The sequence below is a fragment of the Canis aureus genome, chromosome 1 (assembly GCF_053574225.1).
Source record: "Canis aureus isolate CA01 chromosome 1, VMU_Caureus_v.1.0, whole genome shotgun sequence".
In the NCBI taxonomy this organism is placed as follows: domain Eukaryota; kingdom Metazoa; phylum Chordata; class Mammalia; order Carnivora; family Canidae; genus Canis; species Canis aureus.
Window position 1 is genome coordinate 7,456,884 of NC_135611.1, and position 25,932 is coordinate 7,482,815.

At 32.7% G+C, this 25,932-nt stretch overlaps 1 long non-coding RNA gene across 2 annotated transcripts; it reads left to right on the top strand.

The window, feature by feature from the left end:
* On the top strand, positions 1-24,054 carry LOC144323444 (uncharacterized). Of its 2 annotated transcripts, XR_013388900.1 has the most exons (4): positions 1-568; positions 11,102-11,332; positions 15,726-16,008; positions 23,809-24,054. It is a non-coding gene; the product is annotated as an uncharacterized LOC144323444 (long non-coding RNA). The 2 variants fall into 2 exon arrangements; XR_013388896.1 differs by lacking the exon at positions 23,809-24,054 and having other exon boundaries at positions 5-568; positions 15,726-16,406.
* Positions 24,055-25,932: the final 1,878 nt, after the last annotated feature.

Below are 25,932 nucleotides of genomic sequence, written 5' to 3' on the forward strand. Positions count from 1 at the left end.
CCCTTGGACCTAGCAGCGTGTCCCACAGACTTCTAGTTGCCATTCTTAGCATTTTTATGACCATCATGACCTGTATGCCACAGCGACTGTAGGTCTCAACACCAGAAAACTTAGCACATCTCAAGAGCTATCCTCCAACAGTAACTCCAGGAAGCTGGTGTGTAAATACCTCAGCCTTCTTGCCCCTTGAGTGAAATAGTTCAGAGACAATTGACTTAGACAAATCTCATTACCCGCCCCCCTCTATACCCCAACACCCTCGTTCCCAGTGTGCAATTCCAAGCATCCACAGTGGTACCTGGCTTCAAAAAACATCTGTTCTAGTTCCCCTGTTCTGCCAGCGTTCCCTATACCTCCCAGAAAAACCTCTTGGGGGCTCAATGTCAGTGGCTGGGGTTGCAAAATTAAGACCTCATGTGTATCTTTCTATCATACCTCATGAATAAGAGGTTTTCATAAACCTCCTCAGGATTTCTTCCTTAATGATGTCTTTCTCTTTTTCTCTCCTCCATCCCAATGAGTTTACATCTCCACAGGCCTGTGTGTATGAACACAGGCACTCCCACAGGTAATATCCATGATTTGTAACATATACAATATACTTTAGTTATAATACATGTAAGCATGTGTGTGTATATATCTGTATCTATTTAAATTGAAATAGCTGTAAATGACCTATGTTCATCATGACAAGTCATATACGTTTTTTACACTGTTTAACGTCATGTGAACCTAAGAAAAGGATTGTGACTTTCTGCTACTTGAATTTAATCTTTCTAAGGTATGCCCAGTTACTCACAAGGTTTTAGGAAATAAGTTGCAAAAACAAAAGCTTTACAGGTCACTTATTTTGAAGAATAAAAAAGCTGATACTCTGTGGAAACATTCATTGTTTATAAATGACTCCAGCATGGCATTGACACAAAAGAATGATATTTTTCAGACAGTGGGGTTGTTTTAATACAATTATATTTTCTGGAATTGCAATATTCTCTAGAGAAATTGAACATTTCTTTTTTGTTTGACAGATTAATATGGTATAAGAGACTATAACATTTTCTTAAAGTGTATGTTTAATTGTTAATATGTTAATTATTTTATAACAAATAATGAATTAATTCATACTTTTAAATAATTTCACCTTTATTTTCTCAACATTGGAACTTAAGGCTTCTTTATGTTTTATAAACTATACTTTACATTTCCTTATACTAAAATTAAATAGAAGAAAAAGCTTGCATTGAAAAAAGTTAATTGGTTATGACCAAACATTTGTTCACTCTTTCTCAGGAATATTCTGAGTTTATATAGATTTACAGAGGTATCATTTAAACTGTGACTTTATTTGCTGTCCCTTTAAATGTTGAAATGAATTCTCACATAAAACACAGATCTCTTGGCATATTAGCCAACCTACTGTCTCAGAACTTAATAATTTAAAAGTTTAGAAAACAGGGAAGACTATTGAGTACATATAACATTTTTCCAAACTGCAAAGAATTGTTGTATTTACATCAGTTTTCATATTTTATGACTCACCTACTTTTACAATGTGCATTTTTTAGAGCTGTTATAATTGACATTGTTGTATTCAGTACCTATGACAGAGTATTTTAAACTCTTGTTCAAAAACAAACAAAAATACTTTACCCCTAAAATGACACTGACTTGTGAAAAAAGGACTGTCTGCTGGACCTTCATCCTTTCCTTTAGTTCAGCAATTTCAAGTGGATTAAAACCTGCAAGAAATGCTTTCTTCATTTTCCAAACACAAAATCACTTAGAATATTTGGAATGAGCAGGATTGCCTTGGGGACCATATATCTCTGCCTACAGAATTACATTCTCCTACTTTGATATTATTTTACTTTATGCAAAATAATCTGTAAAATGTTAAGAATTCAATGGTTTGAAATGTTTCTTTGCCAGACTTTTAAGCTTTTGGAAGTCCTTATATAAGCAACTTCAAAATTTTGCAAGTTTCTTGAGTTTAAGGCACACTGGGAAGAGCATTTAATCTCTGACACACATACAAAAAAACAGGAAATGCACATTCAAAGGAAAGAATGAATCACTTTTTCTATATCTATAGGAAATAGGCTATTTTGTGGTTCCTGGAGATTTAAAATGAGTAGTGCCAATCTCAAAATATTTTAGCATATTATAACCATCACTGTCTTAGTAAAATTATTAGGAAATGGTCTAGGGCAATTTATGTTCATTCAGAGTCTTGGTGACGGTTGGAGAGCTTGGCAAAAGTATTCCCCAGCAAAAACTGAATAAAAATGTTATTTTTCCTATCCCTAGAATATATATGTTAATATATCGCTTTTCAGTCAATGGGAGGAAATTGCAAGGGATTACAAAATCAGGAGGAGTGAGAATTGTGGATATTTCAAATCTCATCTACTCTGCTCAGGGCCCTTTGGGCAGTGATCTTATTCTTCCACCAAAGGCCAGTTGGTGGTCCCTGTCTCTCCACAATAGCTCCCCTGGAAGTCCCTGTACTTCTTGCCCTTGCTCCTTCAGAGCAAGGTGTATTCAGGGCTTTCTTCTGTTACTCGTCCTTGAGTCCTTAGGTAACCCTTCAGTGTCCCTTATTCCTATCCAAACTCTTAAAATAATCCCTTTAAACACCCTCTTCAATTACTCCTTCAGGAAATTATTCATCCATTTCCTGCCAAGAACATCATAATACACATTATGTTTTCAGGTTCTATATATGGCACTGTGGAAAAGCACTGAAGCCTAGAAAAAAAGATTAAAACCTCTAGGCTAGGAATATTAAGTACTATTTCTTTAAAAAAAAACAAAAATATCATATAATAAAACTAAAAGTGACCAATAATGTTATCAAATACTCAAACTCAGAATGTTGCTTGACAACAAGATAATTTGGTCATTTAAGAACCATCCAATACTTTTGTGATGCGCTACATGCAAAAAAGTGGCGTGAAGAAGAAAAGGATATTTTCTACAAGAATACATTATTCATACATCTTGTAATATAACTCGAGATTTGGGAGTTGGGTATCTTGACCTTCAGCTACCTAACCAAAGGATTGTTATTTTCATTGCTTCTTTTAAGAAAAGTGTTATCACTATCTTTCCATTTGACATGAAAAGCTATCACTCTAGGTCAATGCCTATAACAGAAGATAATAAATTATGAATCTGAATTTTATTGCCAAGGCTAATAGTGATCATTGTTAAACTAAAAATTTTAAAAATGCATTTCACTTATCAGCACTCAAACTAGAGACAACAATCCCATCATGATCTGAAAACTGAAATGTGAGATTTAAGTTGAATACAAACTAATCAGTGAGTATTCTCTACAAAATACCTACTGAAAAATTAAATAATATATTATAGTTCCTCTCCATGGTATATATTTTAGAGGTTTTTTTTTTTTTTCCCAACAGAATGATAGGCACTAGTTAGAATTTCAACAGTATGAGAAATAAAACCAATTTTCAGGTACTGATTAAACACACATATATTGTTATTTAACTTTTCTAACTTAATTGAAATTGAGCAGATGATATATAATTTCATTAAAAACAAAGATTTATGAATTTCCTCCAAATTTATAGCTGAATAATTTAGCTAGAATTTTCAAATCAATCTCGTAGGGATCCTATTATAATTCTACTATTAGAGACTGAGACTATATAATTTAAAATTAATTTGGTTATCCTAATAAATTAATTGATTTGCTGAAACATATGATAAATTAAGTATATCTATTAATAAATCAAAAAATTTGGCATTGGGGGTGCTTGAGTGGCTCGTTGGTTAAGCATCCAACTCTTGATTTCAGTTCAGGTCATGATTTCAGTGTCATGAGATGAAGCCTGCATTGAGTTCCACTTTCACTGGGGAGTCTGCTTCTCTTTCTCTCTTTTTCCCTCTTCTTCTGCCCCTCCTCTACTTGTATTCTCTCATGCTCTCTCTCTAAAATAAATAAATAAATCTTGAAAAAAATGGCATTTTAAAGAGGTAGTTTAATTTGTGTGTTCCAGGTTACTTGACTAGAAAGGAATAAATGTCTACTGTGAGAATTCAAAGCCCAGGTTGGACAGGTGGCTGAGACTCACTATATCCATACAGCCATAACACATGCCATTTCTTTTAGAAACAAACTTCCATAGGTGTTTAAAGTTTAGATACACATTTTAGTAAATGTTCATAATAGTTTTTTTAATGTTATTTCATTTATACCAACTATTTTTTTCTAGAATCACTATAAAGAAAATTTTCACATAACACTGAATCAGAAATATCTGAGCCTGGGAAACTCAAACAATCATCTAGAGCTATCAATTTCAACCTATTTAATTATCTTAACATTTAATTTTTTGAAAAATGATAGAAGGCATTAAATAGTTTTATTAGAAACCTGAATTTTCATTTTAAATCATTGATATGCCCATATGACATGATTGCTAAATATAATAAATATTGGCATATATAAACGAAAATAATCCAACATTCTTATAACTTTATCTAGCTGGATCCTCCTTATACAACAGCAGTTTGATCACTGCCACCATCCATTATATGTTTACACACACACACCACACATACCATCCCATGGTATGGTCTGTTAACATACCATGTTTAATAATCAGACTTTTATGTTAATCCATCTTCTCTTTCAACTTCTACATACATTTAATATCCTCCCCCAAAATATATTATAAATTTGGTTAGCTAATTATGAAACATAAAGGATAACTTTTATTTGAAATGTATTTCTTGGGGTGTCTGGGTGGTTTACTTGGTTAAACATCTGCCTTTAGCTCAGGTGATAATCCCAGGGTCCTGGGATTGAGCAGCGCATTGGGCTCCCTGCTCAGCAGAGAGTTTCTTTCTCCCTCTTCCTCTGCCCTCCACCTACGCCCCAGCTCATGCTCTCTCTCAAAAAATAAAATCTTTTAAAAAAAGAAATGCATTTCTCAATGAGATAGATGAAGGGGTTTTGCCTCTTTTTTAAATTGCTCTAAGAATGAGATAGGTCTCAGCATCAATTCTCTCTAATTTCATATATTGTTCTGAAAGTTTAGAAAATTATTTATGTAAATAAGTGTCTTAGAATAGGAGTATCCATAGCAATATAACCTTATTTTTAAATTCTTCTTAGTTTATATATAAAACTGTTTAGTAATATCTGATTGCTGATGAATCATTTAGCTATTATTTCAATATTATTATTTTTTAATTTTTTTATTTGAGAGAGAGAGAGCATGAGCAGGGAGCAAAGCAGAGGGAGAAGGATAAGGAGACTCCCACTGAGCAAGGAGCCCATTGTGGGGCTTAATCCCAGGACCCTGGGATCATGATCTGAGCCAAAGGCAGATCTTTAACCAACTGAGCCACCCAGGCACCCCTATTGTTTCAATATTATTAAAAACAAAGATTTTAAAGCATTATATTTGCATAATATTTGTTACCTAGTCATTAGAGTACTTTTCTTCATATTCTAGGAAACATTCAATAGTTTTTACAAAGAATTATAAAATAATTATTAATTGTACATTTACTATTTTATTTAGAAACACTTATTTGCCCCAATATACCCAGAATCAGTGGAGACAATACAAGTATTGTTAATTTGCTGTTATTGATAAAATATTTGTATCTTTTCATGAGCTTTTAAAAAATATTTTATTTGTTTATTTGAGGGAGAGAGAGAGAGAGAGAGAGCACATGCACGAGGGTGAGGGACAGAGAGAGAGGAAGGAGGGAGAGGGAAAGAATCTCAATCAGACTCCAGGCTGAGCATGGAGCTCAGTGTGGGGCTTGATTTCACAACCACGAGATCACAATCTGAGTTAAAATCAACAGTTGGATGCTCAACCAACTGAGCCACCCAAGTGCCCCTTTTACAAGCTTTAAATACATTTTCTGTAAAACTTTAAGACTGGAGATTTTCCTCATTCAGTTTATGTATTAGTGCAGACTTTGAAAAGATTAGTTGGAAATACCAATCTCTTGTCCTCTGAGTCTCCAGAACTTTTTACACTCTCTGTCAATGCTCCATAATAAAAGTTGGGAGGCATGAGGAATATGCCCATCTAATTTAAAGTAGAAGGATGCTCATGAAAAGGAGAGTGGGAATGCAGAATGAGCATGATGCCTTTGGCAACAAGAGTATTTCCAGGCAGATCAGTTTTAAGAAATTGTGCTAAGGTAAAAAAAAAAAAAAAAAAGTTTGTCCAGTGATCCTTAAAGCAATACATGCCTCTGCACCCTTGGAGATTAGAACATTCTAAGCTTGCTCCTCCCCGGTCCCTGACCAACTGGACAAGCCATTCATCTTTGCCCATCCAAAACAGATGACCAAGTACACTGCCTGAATCTCTGCCCATTAGGAAAATTTCCCTTTACCTTTCTTTCAGGACCACCTCTGAATGAGACTTTACTCAGAAGCAATTTCTGGTGTTTACTAATATACTGAGACAACATCTCTGTGAACCATTACATTAGAACCACCATTGGATGGATAGGTGTGCCTGTCCATCATTAGATCAACACAAGGACTCCATTTATTACCTAATCCTTATTTGCCCCCACCATTTATCCCCTAATAGAAGGCTCATGAATACTTTGTTTCCACAGAGGTCAAGGTCAGCTCATGTCTTATATACTATAGCCCTCAAAATATGTGTGTGTTTTACTTTCCTCAGCATACTGTTATATGGTTAAAAGATCATAGAGCTCTATAGAGAAAGATGGAGTACTTACTTCCACATACACTTGCTGAGGTAATGTAAGATGCAACATAAATCCACTCACATCTCTCCGTCTTACTGCCTCCACTTATTATCAGGTTTTTCCCAATCCAATCTCAGCCCAGTAAATACCTCCATGCTTTAGCACTGCCTCTTCTCCATTCTGGCCCCTGTATCCCACTATGGTGTCCTTGACAAAATAGAAAATCTTCTAAAACTATGAATCATAAAATCCTTCATTGGTTTCCCATTATCCTGAAAAAATAATCAAGATTCCTAGCACTATGTCCTAAAACTTTCATAACTTACCTTTCCCATAGCCTTGGTTCTGACTTACCATTCATTCTCTACTCTCTATGCAGGTTCAATGTTTTCTGAGTCCTCAATCAAGGACTCATTATTAAGGCCTTAGATATTGACCCTTTTACCTGAACTTTTCCCTGTTTCTCCTTTTTCAGTAATTTACAGTCAGAAACCCTCTCCTCATCCACACAGCACACTATACGTTTTCTCTCTCATCCTATGCTATAATTTGTGAGAATGTAGAGATGTGTCAACCATATTAATATTTCCTCAGCAGCTTATAGCACAGAACTTAACCAGGAGTGTCCTATTATTTCATTTAGGAATTGAAATAGTGAATGCATTAATCAATATAATCATTTGTATTAATTGTATGGCAGAGGAATTTATCAGTTGTTTTTAGTTTTCACAACCAAGTACAATTTTTCTTCTCAAAATTGTCATTTCTGTCTTCTCAGCTGTCTAATAATATTTTGCAACAGGGAGGAAAACTACTCCAAATTAATCCCTTTAAGCATACCCTAAAATATTTAGAGCTCTAAGCCATTTTAGCCATGATAGCTCTAGCTTTCTAAGAATATAGCTTATGCTGCTACACTAAATATTTTATCCCTGGAAAAACATAAAATGGAAAGTACAAATGTCTGTTTCCCTTGACTATAAACAAAGATTTTCAGTAAACCTTTTGCCTTCTTTATTCAATATTTTTCTAGACATTTGTCAGAGTTCGATATTTTACAGCATCTTTGTACTTGAGAGAGTGAGTGATCTAACATTAAATCAATGATTTTTATGGCTGTAAATAAAAGAATGATTTAATGGATAAAATCCTCAATTATTTTTTTAATGTCTCCATCTTACTCCATAAAATATTACTACATGTTAAAATAATTAACATGATAAAATTGTAAAATGTTCATTGACTCTAATTTAGAATAATAGTGAAGATCTGATCCTAAACATTACATCTTAGGAGTAATTATTATTATTGTTTATTAGTAATTTCTTAATAGTAAATTGCTATGATTCACAGTAAAATGTATTCCCATTTATTATCTTCAAAGACTTAAATCCTACATGATGGGTAATTTTACTTATGTTTATTCTCATCAATTTGCAGAGTTAGCAGCTTAAAAGATGTAGGACATAAGTGAATGTGTTTCTATTATCTATTTAAATGTATGCACGTATGCCCAAATGTCAGCTAATCCTTAAATTCATAAATATCCACAAACCTCAAGTCATCTTTACCATCATGGTTTAGAGATATGAAGATTACAGAAATTCTATTTATTTTTCCTTACATTTGATTAGAGTAACAAACATGTTTGTGGATACTATTCTGGACTTTGGTTTCCAGAAAACATAAAAGTTGTATTAGTTGATAAGGACCTAGCTTTTACTATGAAAGGAATGAGTGGCCATTGGAATATTTTGAGCAGAAAAGTGACAAAACCTTACTTACATTCTGAATCTTGTAGAAGAAAGGCAAAGTCCACAGGATCTATTAAGGATCTATTGTAACGAATCAATTAAGACACATTAGTGGTGTGAACCACGGTGCCATAGTGGAAGTTTTGAGGAGTGATGACATTCTGAAAATAGTATGAAGGTAGATAGTCCAGGATTTGTTGCTGGTTCAATTGTGGGGTGGAAGAAAAGGAAGTGCGATAAAGATAATTCCAAAATATTCTCCTAGAACAAATGGAGGAACAAATGTGCTATAAATACAATGGGTAAGATAGATAGTGGGAAAAGAGTAGTAATTAATAAGGATCTTTGGGGATCCCTGGGTGGCTCAACAGTTTAGTGCCTGCCTTCAGCCCAGGGTATGACCCTGGAGTCCCAGGGTCGAGTCCCAGGGTCGAGTCCCAGGATCGAGTCCTGCATTGGGCTCCCTGGGTGGAGCCTGCTTCTTCCTCTGCCTGTGTCTCTGCCCCTCTCTCTCTCTCATGAATAAATAAGTAAAATCTTAAAAAAAATAAGGATCTTTTTTTCACTATGTGAAATTTAAAATATCTATACAACATCCAATTGCAGAGTCATGTAGATATATATTTATTGGGAAGTCAGAGCTGAGGATATAAATGTAAAGAACTATTACACATGGGGAAGGCTATGCCCTGTAAATTCATCCCCAAAGTGTCACTCAAAATTTATTTTTATTCATTAACCCTCATTTATTCATGCATCCATAGCTCCATTTAGGGATGAAAATGCCATTACCTTAACTCAGGCCTTGTAATTTCTGATTTTTTTTTTTAATTTCTGTTTTAAAATGACAGATTCTTTCCCATTCTTCATATTTTTGATCTTGGGGAATCCAACTTAACATCTAGCAATTGCCATTTTTTATCTTTTTTTTTATTTTTAAGATTTCATTGATCTATTCATGAGAGATACACAGAGAGAGGCAGAGACATAGGCAGAGGGAGAAGCAGGCTTCCTGTAGGGAGCTTAATGCGGGACTCAATCCCAGGACCCCGGGATCATGACCTGAACCAAAGGCAGATGCTCAATCACTGAACCACCCACCATATTTATCTTTCTAAAGTAGAAATTTAACTGTCCTATCTGGAGCCTTTAAAATCATTCATTAGTTTTCTATAGTACTTGATGGAACTTAGAAGTCTCTGGAAATTCAAAGTGCTTTTCAGCCTGAATATATATTAAAATAAAATGGTATTAACGTTATCACTACCCACGATTACAGTTCAATATATAGCAAGCCAATCTGATGGAGGATCTAGACCCCAGATGTATTTAAAGTTCCTGAGTGCTGCTGCTGACCAAAAGCCATAGTTGAGGTCCGCTGTCTGAGGCTTGCTTAAAAGGCTATTCATAGTTTGGTCCCCATGTTGTAGGGTTCACAAATCACTACTCAGTTCCTCAAATACTCTGTTCTTGACAAGCTCCCTCATTCTCTCTCTCTCTCTCTCTCTCCCTCTCCCTCACACACGCGCACACACACACACACACAACACACACTCACTTCCATCTTTCTAGAAAATCTCCTTCCCTGTTTTCACCAACCTAATTCTTTTCTACCAGGGCTCATCTATTCCTTTCCTCTCACCAGTCCTGCCTACTGCATTCCCTCTCACCCTTAAACCACTGCAGACCTGTTGTAGGCATTTCTCCTATCTGTAAGTTCTTTATGTCTGGTATTTAAACTACCTGGTTTGTAACTTAGCACACAAGCCATAGGAAACTAATACAATGCTCAAAACTTTATGAAATTGGCTAATTTTTTATCAATAAAATGAAGTTCTATACGATTTCTTATACATCATTTACATCATATAAATCATTTGCAGAACCAGGAATTACAAGCATACCTATAAGCTCAGTTTTCCAACATCTAATTAAGTTTGTTGCTCTTTTTTTTTTTTTTCAAAAAAATGCAGCATATTATTGCCATTAATGAACCTTATATAAAGTAGATGCCATGACCTATGTGTTACAGCTGGTCTTTATATAGATGAGGCTGACACAGAGTCATCATTGCTGTGTTGCTGCCTTTATCTTTGGTTTTCGAGTATGCCTGAAAATAAAAATCAAGCTTAGTTTTAACTTGTCTCCTCCCTTTGATCTTCTTTTTTTTTTTTTTTCCCTTTGATCTTCTGTTCAGAGCTTGCATGACTTTTCCTGACTCCTTCTGATAGTAATTTTTATCACATGACGGTCCTAACATGCATCATGTTAAAGCATGTGATTTCAAATAGGGACCCAAACTGCAAAACCAATAAAGATGAAATATAGGCAGTATTTTTAATGGACTGAGATTCAGAAATCCTTTGGGTGGAGGTAAAGGTGACTTAACAATAGTCTGGAAATGACCTATAAATCTATATGTATTCAATTGTATGAAATTCTGAAAAGTCATAATCTGTGACAGCTTAATTTCTATTTACTTTGCATTTTCCTAAAAAAAATGTTTCTTAAGACAAAATGTTATGGAAGAAATCAAACGAGTCTCAAAGGTGAGTCTCAAATCTATAGAAGGAAATGCCTATAAAATTTATTATATATCACTTTCCTGTGTCTTCTAATCTCTGCAGAGCCATTCCATCTGCTATGACGTGCACACAATTTCCATAGTACCAGAATGGCAATAAATACTGCTGGAAAATCTGTTTTCTCACCAACTCATTGAGACCCTTTCATGATTTATGTTCAACCTGGAGCCCACCAAGGAGTGACAACAATAAAAATCCAGCTCAGAGTAATGGAGTCACTAGGCCATGCTTTCCTTCACATCCTCTCGGAATGAAGAATATGAGACTTGCCAGGTAAAAATCTAGAACAGGATTTTTCTCCAAGTCTTTCTGCTGTATCCTCCAAATATATGCCATTACTGAGCTATTTAGAGGATAACTTTTTCCAGGAGATCCTTTTAGTTCATGGTCATTTCATGATTTGGTATGTAGCTTTTTTTTTTTTTTTATGGTAATGGCACAAACTGGTACTTTGCATCTTACTCTGTTCAGTACACATTTTAGAGCAATATTTCTGAGAGATCCCTAGTCCTTACATAGTCACAGATATCACATGAAACTATTTTATTTTATTGAAATGAGGATAAAACATATTGCTTTAAGTACTCTGAACAGATATGTGTTCCTTTTCATGTGCAAATTTCTAGTTAATTTGACTGTTTCTGAATTGTTTTCAATGAGCTATTTTTTCTTATTCCTTTTAACCGGGAGCTTATCCAGTCAACTTAATTGCTGTGGATTCTAACACTGTCACCTTCTCAAGGCCCTGCAATTAACACAAGGAATGTGTGAAATGCTCACACACACACACACACACACACTCACAAAGTAAAACCATCTCTTAAGCATATCAATGTTCTCATAATCTGCATTTTAAAATATCTTTGCACACATATCTAACCTTCAATAGCTAAGTATTTAACTAGTATAATTGGTTTTCATCACTAGATATGGGTAGTATTTACAACACAACATATATTGTATCTCACATTCGTTAAGGGAAAATTTTATAAATAAAACAGAATAGCACTTTAAGCACTAGAAAAAGAAGATTTAGAACACTTTCATTCTTTATCTCTTCAGTGGCATATAACACTTTATTGTTTTCAAATAGCCCTTGATACATTTCTCTATACTTTTTAAACAGCTATATGGAGGGGATGTTAGTGTGTTATCTCTGCTAGCTATTAACAGGAGAGAGGTGTGTAGGGCAAAACCTCTTTGCCCTATGAGCATATAATATATAAATTAACTAAAATGTAGGGGAAAATTGCAAAACAAAATATTAGCCATATTTTTGGATACAAAGAAAATGTGGTAAATTATGTTTAAAAAGTGGATGGTAAAAAAAAAATAAAATAAAAATAAAAAGTGGATGGTAACCCAATCAGTACTCAGGTGAAATGTTATGGTTTCCAATATTTAATTTAGAAAAAATAAATGGATAGTAAAATAAGTAGATATTTTGATTAAATAAAAAATAAGATTTAATCCTATTTCTCAAATATGAGAGCATAAGCATAAAATGGTTAAATGGTGAAAGCTACACAAAATTCACTGATAGTCACCAATAAAAGGTGGTAAAGGTAAAGCTTCACTAATGTATTTTTAAGAAATTAGTACTTAACTGGTGTTGGATACTGCTAACACCACTTTTATGTATGGTTTTATATAATCCTCAAAATATCTCTTGAGGTAACTGCTATTATTACTTCCATTTTACAGAGGAGTACACTGAAGCAGAGAAGTTAAGTAACTTACTATAAGAATTACAATCCTGGGATCCCTGGGTGGCGCAGCGGTTTGGCGCCTGCCTTTGGCCCAGGGCGCGATCCTGGAGACCCAGGATCGAATCCCACATCGGGCTCCTGGTGCATGGAGCCTGCTTCTCCCTTTGCCTGTATCTCTGCCCCTTTCTCTCTCTCTCTCTCTCTCTGTGACTATCATAAATAAATAAAAATTAAAAAAAAAAAAGAATTACAATCCTACTCAAACCAATGAGAAAATATAAGGAAGGTTTCATTCTAGTAGATGAAACTATATTTTAAATCACTGAAAAAACATGATAGAATGTAGAAATGTATCCCATTATTATATGATGATTTTGTATAAGACGTTATATGGGATTAAATAATAATAGATAATTTTACATAAGATATTATATGGGATTAAATAATAGCTTATTAAATAATAATAGCTTAAATAGTACAGATAAAATTGGCTTCCCAGAGGAAAATAAAGTGAAATTCTAACTTCAGAGCATATATCAAAGTAAATTCAAGGTAGAATATGATAAAAGTAAAATACTTCCAAGTGTACAGAATGTTTATACAGCAAGAAAGAAAATTCGAAATTTACAGATTTGTGGATATAAGCAGTAAATATTTATTTCAGTTTTATGGAAGATACTATATTCAACCTCAAATGGCAAATTTATACCAGGTAAAAATGTAATGTATGAGCAAAGTTGTAGACAAATGGTTTACTATTTGTAATATATATATATATATATATATATATATATATATACACACACACATATATATATAATTACATATAAAAATATATAAAAAGGTGCAAAACTTTTATATCTATATGAAGTCTATATGTATATATAGACTTCAATAAGCTGATAAGAATAAGACAGAAATAAGGAAGAGAAGAGGCAACTGGGTGGCTCAGATTGTTGAGTATTTGACTCTTGGTTTTGGCTCAGGTTATGATTACAGTCATAAAATTGAGTCCTGCATTGAGCTCCCCAGTCAGAGGAGAGTCTGCTTGAGATTATCACCCTCTCCACCCTCCCCCCACTCTCTCGTGCACATGCATGCACGCTCTTTCCTAAATAAATAAATAAATAAATAAATAAATAAATCTCTAAAAAGAAAAAAAGAAGAAAGAGAAGGAAGAGAAATTTTTAATAAATTAAGAAAAACTAGAAGTAAAGGATAGTGTCAATCAGAAAACAGGTAAATCAGAGGGTTCATAAAACAAGGAAATAACCTGACTAGTAATCCATAACATACAGATTCAAGGAAAAGTGTAAGTGATCATTTCTACCCCTTGTATTTGGATAGTAGGATAGGAGGGGTGGAAATAGAAGAACCCAACAGGAGAAAAGAAAAACTGTCTTATAAACTGATGATAAAAGTATGAATAGCTGTCATGCTTGTAAAGTAATCAGGCATAGTTTTATCGAAGTGATAATTCATGTTAGATTTGCTTTATAAATCCCACTTTGGAAATATATTTCATAGAAAAAAATCACTTGTACATGACTACATACACCTGGTTATGATGGAAACATCTCAGTAAGGATGCCTGGATCCTGTTGTGGAACAGAGTATATCTGTTAAATGTCTAACATTTTTTGTCCAAAATGTCTATGTAATGGCACGTAAAGTAGCTGGAATAAAAAGTGCAGCTACCAGTAGAATTTAATGAAGTAAATGCAAACCATCTGTGAGAGTCTTAAAATCTTTTGGAAACCATTTTATTGAAAATAACAGATGGTCAACTATAAGGCAATATTGAATATTAAATAATTTTGAAAGAAAGAAGGTAACACTCAAAATTTTACTCTATAGAATTGTTTCAAGACTTCAGTAAGGGTATTTACTTCAATAAGAAATCAAAAGGCTCTTGGTCATTCCCTATAGAATAGCAAGAGCTATGTTTGATTCATGAGGCAAAACCTGGCATATGCCATCACACTATATTTTGGACTGTTTAATTTCATAATTGCTTCTTCATCACATTTATTTTATCTGTTGTATTGTCTAAATGATCCTTTAACAAGATTTCCAGATTGATAGCCTTAAATGTGCCCACATTAATTATCTGATGACCGGTTAGTAAGTGTCTTATTTAAAGCATTTTTATAAAAAATAGCAATATGGACACTTATTATGAGCTTGGAATTGTAAACACTTTACATATATAACATTTAATTCCCTTAGCAATCCTTTGAAATATATACTGTAGCATGGTTCCAGTTTTACAGAGGAGAGTAAAGCCACAGAGAACCTGGCCAGATCATTCAGCTACTAAATGTTACAGTGGTATTTGAATCTAGAAAATTGCTCTGATACCTACTTAACCTCTAAACCACATATTCATCTTCAGAAACCGAATTATACCTTGTTAAAATTCATTGCAATATATATTCCAATACATAATACTGCACATATCACTGAGGAATTTTAACAAATGTTTAAAGATATTGTTGAATAATCCAACATCTCAATGGTAGGGGCATTTTATGATTTAGGTGACTGCAGAAAGGATTTACAAAACTCATATGGATTCAAGTCCTTTTTCTGCAACATAGTACTTGTGAGATGTTAAGAAGGATGCAAAACTTTTCTAAGCCTTAGTTTTCTATCCAAAGGGAAATTGAGTAATATCCATACCATAGAATTCTTGTGAGGATTAAATGAATTAGTAGACAAGAAAACACCTTCTAAACAAACCTACCACATAATGATTTAAAGAAAAGCTGTGATTAATATAGAGCTCTTGTGCAACACACAAACATCTTAATGTTATTATGGTGTATTTGTCACATTTTAGGACAAATACTGATTATTATTAACTAATGTTCCTACTGATACTGATTATTATTAACTAATGTTCCTACTCTATCTTGGTTTCCTTGTTTTTACACAATGTCTATTTTCTGTTTTAGGATCCTGAACAAGACATCATGTTTTCATGTCTCTTGACTGTAACAGTTTCTCAAAATTCCCTTGTCCCTGAGGACCTTGACAATCTTGAGGAGTAGCAATCAGGCATTTTGCAGAATGCACCTCAATTAGAACTCATCTGGTTTGCCTCCTGATTATATTGGCATAATGGGGTTTGGAGAAGATAACAAGGAGGAAAGTACAAATCTCTGCATCATACTGAGGGAACATACAGGCAATCAACATGACCACCCTGTTGATGTTAAACTCTCTCATCTGACTGAGGTAGTATTGGTCATATTTCTTCACTATAAAATTACTCTATTTTTTCCTCCCTTCCTACACCATATTCCTTGGAAGGAGGTCACCAGGCACAGCCCACATTTAAGGAATTAGAGGTATTCCTCTACCTTCCTAACAAAGGAACATCTATACAAATTCTTTGGACTTCTTCATGGAATTCCTTGGACAACTGCATAGAAGATTTGCTCACTCTTTCTCATTTATTTATTTATTCAATCATCTACTTATATCAGTATGGACTCATGAATCTTTATTTCATACTTTGAGTTGTCATTCAATACTGCTTCCTCAGTTTTTCTAGCTTTCCCCATAGGAAGACCTTTCAGTTGGCTCTTGTATTTTTTCGGCATGCCCCCATCATTAATCAGCCTTAACTTTAAACAGACAATTTATCAACTTGCATTAAAGTTTTAAATGTAAGATTTCCATACATTTTACTAGTTTGGTTTACCTTTGCTTTTTTTAAGATTTTATTTATTTATTCATGAGAGGCAGAGACACAGGCAGAGGGAGAAGCAGGCTCCTTGCGAGGAGCCCAACGTGGGACTCGATCCCAGGACCTCAGGATCAGGACCTGAGCTGAAGGCAGATGCTCAACCACTGAGCCACCTAGGTGCCCCTGCTTTACTTTTATTATTCTTAAAGGAATTTAATATTGTGTGGTCTGGAGAAGGGTTGTTAAATTATGTGCCTTAGTATGTATGAATTAACTCTAACCAATACTTTGATTACAGGAACAAATAATTATTTAAATTCAATGTTGGTGAAAAACTTCTATGTAAAATATGTAAATTTTTATGTGAAAAACAACGAATAAAATACACCAATTCAAAAAACACAGTATAATAACTTAGAGATACTTAACTATAGTACATATAATATGTAATCCTGTAGCTTAAATTTTTCTGATAATCTAATATTATTGGCATTTAACATTTCTTTTTTTCTGATTTGTTAATTTGGTTGAAAGTAAAATGAAACATTCAGGGTGATTGAAAATAAGAAGAGGGGCATTTTAAGAAAATAAATGCATCTATACAAATGGAAAATTCCCAGATGTCTTAACTTTAAATCAATATTGATTTATTCCAAGCGAAAACTATGTCAATTTAACATGGACCTGTAAAATGATGAAATAATACAGATATATTTTAATGAGAAGGCAAAGAAGTCCTTTATAAGAGTGATTAAAGTGATTTTTACACTTCTAACCCTTTTTAGAATAAGATGCATTCCCCTCAAAAAAAGCTCATGCATAAATATCTTCTTATCCATGATATATAATATAATCTTGAAAACTCAAAGTAAACTGTAAATTACCAAATTAGGCAACTTCATTTTTTATTTTCTTTGTTATTACTATATTTTATTTTATATTTACAATTTTTGCATCTACCTATTTTATAACATTATTTAACATTCAAAATTTAATGACACAGAGATATCATGATCTAGCCACTACAGTGTAGCTATTAGCTTGTTGGGTAAATTCTATGGTTGATTCATTTTACTTTTGCAGCTAAAAAAGCTTCAAGCTGAGCAGAGAGGCATCTGATTGGGTCATCATCTCTGTTGGAAGCTTCTCTCTTGTGTTAGTCTTGACTTTTATGACCTCAAAACAAAGTGCTAATATTTTACAATTAATAATAACAAAAGGAGAGAAAAACTGAAAATGGAATATATGACCGAGCCATTCATTTTAAACCATGACTTCTTTAATTCATTCAAATCTTTAGAAATGATAGATTTGCTTAATGAACCACTGGCAATATGTAAAAGACAGGAAAATCTGAGCTTCTGCTATAGAATTATTGAGCATATATAGTAGCAGTAATATTTTAAAGCAAAAGGAAATTTCAGTGTTGAGGAGCCTTTAAATGTTAACAATGCCTTTTTGCTTCAGACTTTTATAGCAGAATATCAAAACTCTGCCTAACATAATTAAATTCATGTTTTTGAATCCATATTATTAAATATATTTTTTAAATTGCATAGCCTGAGAAACTGTATTTTAGATCTTTTATACTTATAAAAATAATCTCAATATATTCTACCCAATTAAGTGTGTGTATTTTGTGTAAGTTAGATATTGTCAAAATAAGCCAAAGATTTAATTTTATACTTAGTATTATATATTAAACATTCTTTCTAATCATCTATTGTGTAATTACACAGACATCTATCAATCAATATTTATGCCAATAGCCACATAAAATTCTTTACATATGACTTTGTAGCCACATAAAATTCTTTACATATAACTTTGTAATTCTTTACATATAACTTTCTTTGAGTAATTTTTAAGTATAGATTCCCAAAGTATAGATTCCCATAGAAAAAGAAGGCAGTTGTTAGTTAAAATATTGTGTATAGTTCTGATTTTCAAATATATTATCAAAATATACTAGAAAAGGTTCTTACCAATTTACATACTATCATCACGAGTAAGGAGAAAGTTCAGTTACACATTTTCACATTATTTACTATCTACTAATCTAACAGATAGGAATAGTACTTTACAAAATTAAAGATCATCTACTTTTGGCTATGATGTATTTGCTTGTGAAAGATTAATGTCCCTTTGGAAACAACTAAAAAGTAGAAAACAAAAGAAAAGTAGAAAAGTAGAAAAAAGTAGAAAACAAAGAAATTTTCTTATAAAAGAATCAAATAAAGAAATAAATAATCAAATGGGATACACTGAGCTATTTAGTTCACCAGGATTTTAGATATCTTAATCCTAGAACAATCATGAGAGAATGCAAAGTGGTAATGCTTTTCTGGCAGGAGGTAATATTCTCATTGAGAATCTCCACTGTTTTCTGGACAAAATAGTTGGCATTCATTCAAAAATAACAAAGCATGCCAATACAAGACCATATGAGGGGAAATTAAGGAAAGAAACCCTGATATTAGGAAATGACCCATGGGGTTCTACATAATTGGCTTTGTTATCTGGCAAACTTCTTAAAAAACAAGGCTCATCATCAATAAGAATGACAAGACTAGAGAAATAGAAGACAGGTGAAGAGAAAATAACCAAATTGCAGTGCTTAAGGGAAAATAAAAGATGATTTTTTTTTTTTTTAGGAAACATGAAATTTAAGAAGGAAAGGAGAAAAGTAATAGAAAATTACTAATATTTGAAGAAACAATGTCTGAGAATTTACAAAATTGATTAAGAGACATCAAATAACAAATGCAGAAATGCCCCAAATCCTAAGCTGTATAAATACAAAGAAAACTAAAATAAGGAGCATCACAGTATAACTGCTGGAAGTGAAAACACAAAAAGAAATTCTGAAAAGTACTCTCAGAATTTGCCATCAGCAACAAAGTCCTTAAAGGGAGCAAGTTATCACTGACAAGCTAACTAACAGGAATTTCTATGAGGTTTTGCTAAGAAGAAAAAGCATAAAAACCACCCCTTTTTTATAAAACAAACTATCACTGAAAGGTCCATACATATGATATGCATATTTGTCTATACAAGTTTACATAAACAGAGAAAAAATATGGAAAAATGCACCCTAGTGTATTAATATAGGAGATATGTGAGGATGGTTTTTCTGTACAGAATAGATGAAAAACAAGGAGAACAGAGCCAATAAAAAGGGAGAGGGGAATGTATTTGCAGAAAAAAAAGTGTACTTGTTAAATTTAGTATTTTATGTAAATATTTCTGGATGTAGGTATGAATACATTAAAAAGTAAAATAATCTCTACTAAATCTGGAATTTATCTACTTCAAGGATTTTGGTAGCATATTTTTTTCTAAAAGTGCCTAATATTGCCACAGATACTAGCTAAATAACAAATGCGCCCCCCTCCCCCCACATGGATTCAGGTAATGGACTGAAATCTTACATGTTGTAGCATTTATTTCTTGTCTTTATATGTAAGAAAATACCTAATTGGCCTTACAATGATCTGAAGTTTTTATTGCTAATATATTACCTAGAAAAATCTTTATATTTCTAGTTGTGAATTTCTAAAGTATTTGAGTTTTATCATATTTATTGTTTTATTATTGTAGTATTGGCTTTATTACAAAAATGGAACCATTGGTCACTCTCTCAGCACTTTATATGAGTTAAATGAATTTGCAAATTAAAGCAGTCTGACAATTTGAAATAATTTCTTCTTAAGATATTTAGCCTGGATACTTGTTTGATAAATTTCATGAGACATATATAAGTCTTTCTTACAGTTTATTTTTAATAAGTTTTATGGAGACCTGGTGGTGAATTACAGTAATATATATTTCCAAAGAAAAACATTCATAGTTGTCTAGATTTCTCAACTGAATGCTTATATTATTTAACTAAATATTTACTTCCTAGTTTTAATTTCCCATATACCTATCGCTCTTTTCCCATTATTATCTTTGTGATTTCAAAATAGTCAATTTTTCAATATTCTGACAAGCAGCTGACAAGTATATTCTCTATTTTGGAGGTGGATCACTTTATTACATCTATGAATTGTGCCCTAGGATAAGACATTTAAAGCCTTTTATTCTTGTAGTATGTCATCCTATTTCTCCTGTAGTTTCTATGATTTTTTGATTCATAGTTTTATTTTTTTTTACTTCATGAAATAAATGCTGGATCTTTGTTTTAGATTGCATGCTTATCAGTATAAAGTCGTTGGTTTCTCTGTTGTTTCGTGGTCATACAATGTCTTCTGCTTGTTGTTTGTCCATTTGCTTGACAAAAGTCTCCTAATCCTTGTACTTCCAAATTATTTATTAGCTTTTTTAAAGATCCATCATATTGGGAAGAACAAATGTTGGATTTTTCCTATCACGTAATCAACAACTTACTCTCATTGTGGGTTTTTTTTGGGCAAGGGTTGATTTTATCACATTTTCATAATTTGATTTGTCATCTTATTCCATGTTTCATCTATTAATTTCAATGCATAAATTCACTGTTTGCTCTTAGTGTTTGTTTTATTTACATTGTACTTAAATGATATGACAGATTCATACACAATATTTGCTTTTATATTTGTCAAATGTTGGTATTATTTGGTATACTTAAACTTCCATTACTTGAATTATGATCTTTGAATTGCATGCAAGACTAGTCATAACAGTATTCTTCATAGGAGGCATTCAACAAATGTGTGATGATGTGCTTTCTCCTTTACCTTAGTGGTACTTAGACATATGTAATAAATTGATCTAATAAATATGTCAGGGAACGTCACTAAAAAGAAATAGTAAGTTGCAATTTACAACTAAATAATATTTTAAAATTTAAGGGTAATAGATGAAAAGATAACGTAAAGGAGAGAAGAGTTTTATAAACAAAAATACGGATTTGAGTTTGTTCAGTCTGGGAGAAGGTAGGCCATTTAGACTCCTCTTATTGTCTTCCTAGTGTCGTCTAATTACTCTAATTGACTCAAAGTTATTAGTTTTCTCTTTTTGATTTGCTTAAGGCATGTTCTTTTTATTGCTGAATGAATTTTAATATAACTACTAAATACTAATGTTTCCTTCTCTACCTGATAGCATTCCCAAGTTAATTCAAAAATGACTACTGAGGTTTTATTGGATTTCTGCTAAATTATTTTCCTTTTCATAATTGCATTGTTTTGTCTGTCATATCCTGAATTTCTCCTGAGTATATAACTTCATATCTTTCTTTTACATTTTGATATTTTTTTTCATTTTAGGCAAATTGTTGATGGATATAGAGAGAAAATAAAGATAGGTCTTGGCTATAACCAAACAAGAATAAATATTAATATTTTTTTAAAAAAGAATAACTATCAATACAATGATTACATTTATGTTTATGTTTCTTCAAAAAGAATTAAATGAATTATTGATTAAAATCATATAATATGATTTAAAGACAATTCTATTTATTAAAGATGTCTACAGCCATACCACCCTGAATGCACCCGATCTCGTCTATTTATTAAAGATTTATTTAGTTTACTATAAGATTAAAATAAACATGTCGGCAAAGTTCAATGTTATATGCAACAATAAGCACTGTGAACATTATACCATTTTTTTTGAGTGTTACTTTTGCTATCGTTTTAAGTCATTTGTTTGGTTTTCCATTTGTACCTAGCTGCTAGCTCTTAATCCAGCACATGCCATAATGAATAGGAGGATTGATGAATCAGTAAATTATTCAATTAAAGTGTTGTTATACTGTTATTTAGAAAATCATATTTTATAACAAATTATGTTGAAAGTATAGTAAAAACTCTTTTTTGAATTATCTATTTGAGGAGACACAATACTCATACAAAAGAATAATCATTATAATACTATGGTTAAATGCCAGAAATCATACAACTCATAACTGCCATGATATATTAGAAAATTAGATCTTCACCGAGACTGCAGATGTCAAGGGCTCAGCTTTGGTGATAGGTATCTCATAGGTAAATGAGAAGGCTAATGAAGATGATTGACACCAACCAAGGCATGCATGGAATATTTTACAAGATAGTTTGGTACAATAATGAATGCACTAGTATTAATAGACAAGATTGTTGGAAATATAGAAGACAAATCAACATAGGTCCTACATATTGAGCTAAAACCGTTGAACTTTAATTTGTGGTTAATAACACAGCGATTTATATTATTGGATTGTGGGGGAATACATGATCTATGTTAGCCTTAGAAATTCAATTCTGTCAATATGGTGTAAGAGAATGTGTAAAGGGAACAAAGGCCAAGGAGACAAATTAGGAAGCTAATTCAATATCAAAACGTTACATAAACTCTACCAAGGAAGGAAATGTTTCATTGTGATGCTTATATCCCCGGAGTCAACAAAACTTCCTAGTGCTCAGTAAATATATGTTGAATGAATGTATATGTTAAAAAGAGATGAAACTTTATATTTTAGTTGTGTCACTATGTGACCCTTGCCAAGTTATAAATGTGTGTTTCGCATTATGGCCTATTCTCAAAATGGTCTTATGTAGGTAATAAAATGACATATAAATTTAATAATCCCTTTTATTGTTATTATAATTCCCACACAGGTAAAAAAATTGGCTTTCTAACACATTGACTTTGATGGTAGAATAGATCATCTCAGTTAAAATGTCCTGGAGGAGGTTAAATTGTGTAAGATTAATGTGTGAGAATAGATATGAGATGTTCCAGTGAGAATGGAGATGAAAATTTAGAAATCATTTTCATAAAGTCAAAAATAAAAAAATACGAAAGTGATTATTATTTTTATTTCTTAGAAGTATCAATTAGGCCCAAAAACAAAAGCAAAAGCAAAACTGAACAATTTCTTGTTCTTTTCAATTCTAAGACCTATTACCAGGTTTTGGTGGTAGTTCAGTTTTCCCAAGTTGATGTCCCAACTGAAAAAAACTAATTTTGCTAAATTAGTTCCCTAATAATGGTTTATTAGAAAATGGCTTCTGGAATATTTGATTAATGAATAGCATATTTTAATTATCCCTAACATGACTTAATTCACAGATGTACAAGATATTTGTAAACACAGAGGTTAGTGTTTTATATATATATGTATGTACACACACACATAGTTTTTTCTAAAGTACTGTTTACTATGTGCAATGAATATAAAGGAAAAGATAGAACTGTGATTTATTCCTCTTTTAATCTACCTTTTTATGCCCCAAGGGAGAAATTACTTTGATTCAAACTTTCTTCCTTCAGTAAGATAAGACTGGTAACAAGTGTATTGCCAATTAATTAACCCTTTTGGTTGAAGACTCAGGTATTATTACCTAATTGCTTTTGGTCGACTGACTTGTTTTTAGGTCATTGCACACTGAGGGTTAAGTCATCATCTGAAGCAGTTACCAGTGCATCTCAGCTCCCCACCCAGCCCTCTGAAAACCTTCTAGATTTGGCCATCACACAAGAGTGGCCTTCCTTTTGGTCTCTCACTACCAGAAGCCTTCAGAACAGAGACAAGAAGCTCCTTTTATTGGCCAATCTACATGGCAGAGCTGGGCATTTCTCAATACCGATAACATCATCAAATGTTACAGAATCACCTTAAAACAGTACACATTTTAAACAAAAATATATTTAGTATCTGAATATTGTCGTGGTTGGTGTTTCTTTGTAAAAGAAAGTAGGGGTCCCGTATCTGAAATGATCCAAAACACAAACCCACTATTGCTTTAGATTTCCTTTTTATCAGAGTCCAATCCAAATGTTAATGGAATAATAGTTTTTAAATATGGTTTGTATGATTAACATCAGTGTACAATTATTTTCCTTTAAAAAAGATATTTATTCCGCAGAAGTGAATTCAGTGTGTTCTTCATGTAATTTCATTCCTTGGCCATTGTGTGTTTGGCATTGTCCGTGCATCAGTGTGTCTCTGTATGTGTGCTACCTAAAGCAATTGCCTTAATTAAGATTGTGGTGACTTTGGGAGGGCAATTTAGAACTGTTCTAATATTATCATATGCAGCTGCCTAAAGAATTTGACCAACATGGGTTTTAGGCTTCTATCATATAGTTAAATATTTTATATGCCCCTTGTTGATGACACAAAGCGATATGAAGAACTTTCATTTGATCCTATGAATGATGAAGAGTTTCTGGTTTTCCTGAGAATTTAGATAAGATCTAAGAATATTTGCCAAGATGTGCCTTGTAAATAAATCAATTCTTTTTACAACACAAGCTCTTTAGACAGATGGTCATTTAGAATTCAGTGTTTCACTGGGAAAAAGAAAGAACAGAAGAGGAAAGGATAAAATAGCATGTTAGTACATATCTTATGCCACACTAAACTCATTGTAAAAACACAACTGGTCATAATATTCCAGTGGAATGGAGAAATACACACACTCTTTTGTATGCATAATTGAAAAATATGAATGAATTCACATTTAACATATGAAAATTAAAACTCATCCATGTAATCTTGCACAATAAGTTTAGTTATATTTATATTGTAATATTTTACCAGTAATAGAAAATGTTTCAAGGAGAGGCATATAGATAATCTGAGATATTCATTAAAATGAAGTAAATCAACATTCACAAATTATCCTGTTTAACATGAATTCTTAATTAAATTTTAGATCAGTGATCTTTGCATGTATTTATAAGTATGTATATATAGTCTCACCAAAAATATTCTATCACTGATTTTGAAATTCTCGAGAGGGAATAGTTTTTGTGACATTTAATTTTTTAAGAAACATTTTTGGAGCAGTTTGCAGTCCCCTGCAAAATTGAGAAAAAGACAGAGATTCCTTTTATATTCTCTGCTCCCACATATGCATGGCCCTCCTCCCCATTGTGAACATCCCCAACAAGCGTGGTACATTTGCTACAACTGATGAACCTACAATGACACATCATCATCACCCCAAATCCATAATTTACTTTAGGTTTCATTCTTCTGGTTAGATAACCATTGGGTTTGGACAAATGTATGATGCCATGCATCCTTCACTATAGCATCACTGGGGTTATTTTCACTGTTTTATTATTATCCTCTGTCCTCCACTAACCCCAGACTTTGAAAATCACTGATATTTTAACTGTCTCCATAGTTTTGGCTTATACAGAATAGTTGGAATCATATAGTACACAGCATTTTAGATCAACTTCATTCCTGAAGAATACGTATTTGAACTTCTTCCATGCCTTTTCATGGCTGGATTAGCTAATTTCTTTTTAATGCTAAGTAATAGTTCACTGTCTGGATGAACCATGGTTTATTTACCCTCTCACCTACTAAAAGACATCTTGGTTGCTCTCAAGATTTTGCAATTATAAATAAAGCTTCTGTGAACACCAGCATACAGGTGTTTGTGTGGACACAAGTTTTCAACTCTTTTGGGTAAACACTAAGGAGCGTGACTACTGGATCATATGGAAAGAATACATTTAGTTTTATACAAAACTGCAAATTG